Below are 5,651 nucleotides of genomic sequence, written 5' to 3'. Positions count from 1 at the left end.
GCCGCAAGGAAGTGACCTTGGTTGGAGTGAGTTCTTCAGTTCAGTGGTGTACTCTTCCCATTTTAGACAATCTCAGTTGGGGCTGGAGAATCATCAAAGGTTCTTCAGCATTTCCCAATCTGTGTTGTTGCTTTGTGTTAGTTTGAATATCAGTTCATAGTTTTTGTGTTTGTTTGTGTTTGTTTATTCCTTTGTTCAAGCTCCTATCAATCTACTCCACCTATCAGAAACCTATCTGAATAAACGAAAGTTTGCTTGAGCTCCTGTGCAGCGCAAGGCAGGCACCTGTCGCGCGCACGCCACAGGTACGCTGTGCTCGCGCTGCAGCTGCAACCGCTGGTCGCGACGGGCTTGTGCGCTTGCGCAAGTGTTGCCGCACACCACAGCGGACGTGCAACACACTTGTTCGAGCGTGTTGCAGGCGGGTGGCGCTTTGAGGCCGTGGTCGCGAGCTTGTGTCGCGCAGCCACGAGCCCACTCGTGTGCACGCAGCTGCTTGCACCGCAGCAGTTGTGAGCTCGTGCAGCTTCCTGCGAGCTGCAGGTTCTGGTCGTGCATAATCAAACACCTGTTAGGTGTTTGATGAATTGACTAGACCGTAGTTGCAGCCCATTTCATTATTTAATTGAAACTATAGGATTCTGCTTGTGGTTAAACTCAGATTCTAATCTTGCGGAGTAATCCTAAGTGGTACAAGCTACTGGAAGAATTATCGAATTGGACTGTAGATATTTCTTTCCATTGCTGAAATTCAACATTCTGATCTGATAATTCAAAGTGAACCGAAGACATTTTATGCTATTTCTCTGCTCCCTGAGGATCGACCCTCACTCTCCCTAAGCCGTGAGGTTATAAATTTTGTTGTATAAGCTCTCAACCTCACACGATTATCTTGCTAAATAACCAGTAAAAATCACAGTAAAATTGAGCTTATCAACTGGCGTCGCTGCCGGGGAGCACGGTATAACAGTAGGAATTTTTATTTTCTTTAAATCTATAGTCAATTCTCTGAATCTACAGTCATTTTTTGCAAATCTACAGTCATTCTCCTGAATCTACAGTCATTTTTTTTGCAAATCTACAGTCATTCTCCTGAATCTACAGTCATTTTTGTTGATTCTCCTAGAGCTGCAGGACTTAACAATCCTCAGCCTATTGTTATTCTAACCGTTTGCTGAAGATTTATGGTAGTAACACGTTCAGGAGCTGGTGACAAATCTGCAGAGAAGGACATTAGAGACACCTCTCCAGATTCTACAGTTACAGAACCTGAAATTCAGCAGGAGAATATGGCTGAAGAGATTCATCAGCATCATGAAAGGAGAAGGACCATGCTTGACAGGTCGACTTCGTCGGGAAGCCTACGTCAAACTGATGTAAATCTTAACATCGGTGACGGTATCTCCTTTCGATATGACAATGCATTAATTCATTCCTTACCTGAATTTAATGGACTGCCTGCTCAAAATCCCTTAGAATTTCTTGATGACTTCCATATTAGGTGTTCATCTCAAAACGTTCCAGGAATTTCTACAGAAATTTTAAAAATGAAATATTTTCCTCTAACTTTGAAAGACAAAGCATTTTCTTGGTATCGTAATTTAGGAATCACCTTTAACTCATGGGATGAGATGCAAGGAAAATTTCTGCAAAAATTCTACCCTCTCTCCAAAATGAATTTCTATAGAAGGGAAATTCACAATTTCCATCCTCATGATGGAGAAGCTTTTAGTGAGTCATGGGAGAGATTCAATGATTTGTTGAGGAAATGTCCTCACCATGGCATTGAACAATGTCAATTAGCCCAAATATTTTATGAGTCTCTCTCTGATTTTATGAAAAACAAAGTAAATCTCGCTACCGGTGGAACGTTCTATACTGCATATGAGGACGAAGTTTTTGATATTTTGGAGAGAGTTGCAGAAACTGATTTGCAGGAGATTAGAGCCAATCAAAATGGGAGGAATGTGCAGCCCAAGAGAGCAGGAGTTCTGCAGGTCAATGCCAAGAAGGGAGAGCTACAAGCGGGCCTAAGGGAGACCAACCAGAAATTGGAGGAGCTCACCTCTACCTTGAAGAATGTCTTCCTAGGTAACTCTCCCATCATTAAAGCTAAGATCTGCTCTCTCTGTTTTAGCAGGGAACATGAAGATGGAGCCTGCCAAGCCATGGAAGAAGAGGTGAAGGCCTTCAATCAGCCGCAACAACCGTGGGCAGGTCAAAAGCGGCCAAATTTCCAAAACGGAGAGGCCTTCCACCAAGGAAACAAGCCGGCAGCTCAACCCCCGTTCCAGCAGAGACAACAATTCCAGCACAGGCCTCCACAACAGTATCAGGTTTCATCTCAAACTCAACCTGATTTCTCCACATTAACCCCCGTCATTTCAGATAGGATCGAAAAGCAAAACCAAAAGGTGCAGGCGGAGGTGGAGATGCTAAGGCATGTGATGAGGGAGTTCCAGACTAAACAAATGCTGGAGTCACAAGAGCAAATGAGGAAGCTGCTGGAGTTTCAGGCCACCCTCTGAGTCCCAAGGTATCCTTGCAGAAAACACTTGCACTTCTCAACGTTTTCCTCTGAAACCCGTCATCAATCCATGCAATTTGCATCCTATTCAGACTTCTAGCCATGAAGAAATGGATGAATTGGATCCTGAAGTTCTGGCAGCCTCAAGATTGAGGAATGGAAAAGAACTTCAGGATCCCTATAGGTATTCTGTAGAGAACGCTAGGAAGAAAGAGGAGTCAAGGGAGCACGAAGGAGAGGATCTTCCCACGGCGATGAACCCTTACCTTCCACAAGTGGGCAACACATACCTTATCCCTCTGCCCTAATGAGAAAGAAACCTGTCTTTGATTATGAAAACAGGTTGTTAGAGAACTTAGGAAGGCCACAATGACAGTCACTGTGGAAGACATGCTTAGGTGTGCACCATCACTTAAGAAATATCTTAAGGACTCTTGCACAAATAGAACGAGTAGGGAGGTTGTTAAACTTTCCGAAAATGCCTCTAGCATTTTAAATGACATACCTATAAAAAGAGGATCCTGGTGCCCTTTTATCACTTGTGACATAGGAGGAAAGACTTTTTCAAAAGTCTTGTTAGACACAGGAGCAAGCATCAGCATCATTCCGACAGCATTGTATGAGGAATACGGCCGGGAGCTTGAAGAGATCCATATGGACTTACTCTTAGCCGACGGAACGGTCAGGCAACCTGAGGGACGATTGACTGATGTCACTATCACTGTAGAAAATTGTGAAATTCTTGTAGATTTCATAGTAACTGATGTAAAAATTTCAGGAAACTTTAGCTTGGCTCCTATCATTCTAGGAAGACCGTTTTTAGTGGCTAGGACTATCATGGACTGGGAAAAGGGGACTGTCGAGTTTAAGATAGGGAAGGAAAGAGTTCAACTTGACATCTCTAGAATGATGAAGTGCCCTTAGGAGCAATGAAGAGCTCAGCTTCTGCACAGCAAAAGAAGCAGAAGAGGGAACAGTGAAGGAATACCAACCCAACACAGAAAGAAGCAAGCTAGAAAATGAACCGTCAGACCCTGCAGAAGTAAAAGCACACCCAGAACCTAAACCACTTCCTCTACCCTCAAGTATGCCTATTTAGACTGTACAGAAAGTTTAGCTGTGATTATATCTTCATCCCTCACTCCAACACAAGAAGAGAGCTTACTCAAAGTGCTTAAAGAGCATAAATCGGCCATAGGGTGGACTTTTGATGACATCAAAGGAATTCCATCTTCAATTTGTGAGCACAGAATATTTCTAGAAGATGAAGCTAGACCCTGTAGAGAACATCAGAGGAGGTTGAATCCTCACATGAGAGAAGTCCTCGAAAAGGAAATTCTCAAGTGGCTTAATGCCGGCGTCATCTATGCGATTTCCGATAGTAGATGGGTAAGCCCGGTACATATGGTTCCTAAGAAGTCAGGAGTGACTGTTGAGCTGAATGATAAAGGAGAAGAAGTGCAGAAGAGGCTAACCACTGGGTGGAGGGTGTGCATTGACTATCGGAAATTGAACAAGGCTACCAAGAAGGATCATTACCCATTACCCTTCATGGATCAAATACTAGAAAAATTATCGGGGCAGCATTATTTCTGTTTTCTTGATGGTTATTCAGGATATAACCAACTGAATATCCATCCTGAGGACCAAGAGAAGATGACCTTCATGAGTCCTGTAGGGACATATGCCTTTAGGCGTATGCCTTTCGGGCTATGTAATGCGCCCGCCACATTCCAACGATGCATGAATGCACTCTTCTCCGATCTAGTGGGGGAGTGCTTAGAAATATTTATGGATGATTTTTCTGTATTTGGATCCACATTTGAAAACTGCCTCCTTAGCCTCACCAAAGTATTGAAGAGGTGCATTGAGTCGAACCTCGTACTAAGTTGGGAAAAATCTCATTTCATGGTGCAGGAGGGAGTAGTGCTGGGCCACATGGTAAGCAACCGTGGCTTGGAAGTGGACAAGGCCAAGATCGAGGTCATCCAGGGCCTTCCACCTCCAACCAACCTAAAAACCCTTAGGGGTTTCCTCGGCCACGCGGGTTTCTATAGACGTTTTATCCTTGATTTTGCTAAAATTTCTAAACCGCTTACAAACCTTTTATCGTCTAAAAATAATGATTTTGAACTAACACTAGAGGCTAAGAATGCATTTGATAAATTAAAAGAAGCTTTAGTAAATGCACCTATCTTGCAAGGGCCCGATTGGACCCTTCCTTTTGAACTAATGTGTGATGCTTCTGATTTTGCAGTAGGTGCAGTGTTAGGTCAGCGAATTGACAAGAAACCCGTGGTCATCTACTACGCCAGTAGAACATTAGTGGATGCACAGCTGAATTATTCTACGACCGAAAAGGAACTACTGGCTATTATTTTTGCATTAGAAAAATTTAGGTCTTATTTGTTAGGAAGTAAAATTACTGTTTTTTCTGATCATGCAGCTATTAGATATTTATTAGCAAAGAAGGAGGCAAAACCTAGGTTGATTAGATGGGTGTTACTATTACAAGAATTTGATTTGGAGATTAAGGACAAGCGAGGATGTGAAAACGTAGTAGCAGATCACCTCTCTCGAATTTTAAACACCCAACCTGCGTTAATAAACGATGCATTTCCGGATGAACATGTCCTAACCGCACAAGGAGCATCGCCTCCTTGGTATGCGCATATTGTCAATTTCTTGGTTTCAGGACAAATTCCAACAGGTTTGTTCTCCACCTGTTCTACGGGCAGTCGTTCGCCTAGTGGATCCTCTAGTAGAGGATCACCTATCACGAGATCATGTTCATGATCATCGTCGCGTTCAAGGTAGTCGGTTTCCTGACACTGTGCTCGCGTTCAAACCATCCTATGGTCAACCATTCACAACCTAAAAATTTCTAGGGGTATGCACGTGATGAATGGTATGGAATGACGTGTATAATGCCGATGAACCAATATGACGTGCACAATATGATTTAAATGATTTTGAAATAATGACGTGCACAGTTCAATAAATTTCTTTAGTGATATGCTACCGACCGTGTTCAGCAAGAGCTAACACGATCGGCTCTGATACCAATATGATGTAATACGACTTGCCGGGATCGGTCGGCTCGTATTACGCCATAGGAATCAAT

At 43.2% G+C, this 5,651-nt stretch overlaps 1 non-coding gene across 1 annotated transcript; it reads right to left on the bottom strand.

Moving 5' to 3' along the window:
- Positions 1–1,679: 1,679 nt before the first annotated feature.
- Positions 1,680–1,785, bottom strand: LOC144700383 (small nucleolar RNA R71). Its single transcript, XR_013580746.1, has one exon. It is a non-coding gene; the product is annotated as a small nucleolar RNA R71 (small nucleolar RNA).
- Positions 1,786–5,651: the final 3,866 nt, after the last annotated feature.

Source organism: Wolffia australiana, chromosome 2, assembly GCF_029677425.1.
Source record: "Wolffia australiana isolate 7733 chromosome 2, ASM2967742v1".
Taxonomy (NCBI): domain Eukaryota; kingdom Viridiplantae; phylum Streptophyta; class Magnoliopsida; order Alismatales; family Araceae; genus Wolffia; species Wolffia australiana.
The sequence above is the reverse complement of the archived record's forward strand: the minus strand, read 5'-3'. Positions and strand labels throughout refer to the sequence as shown.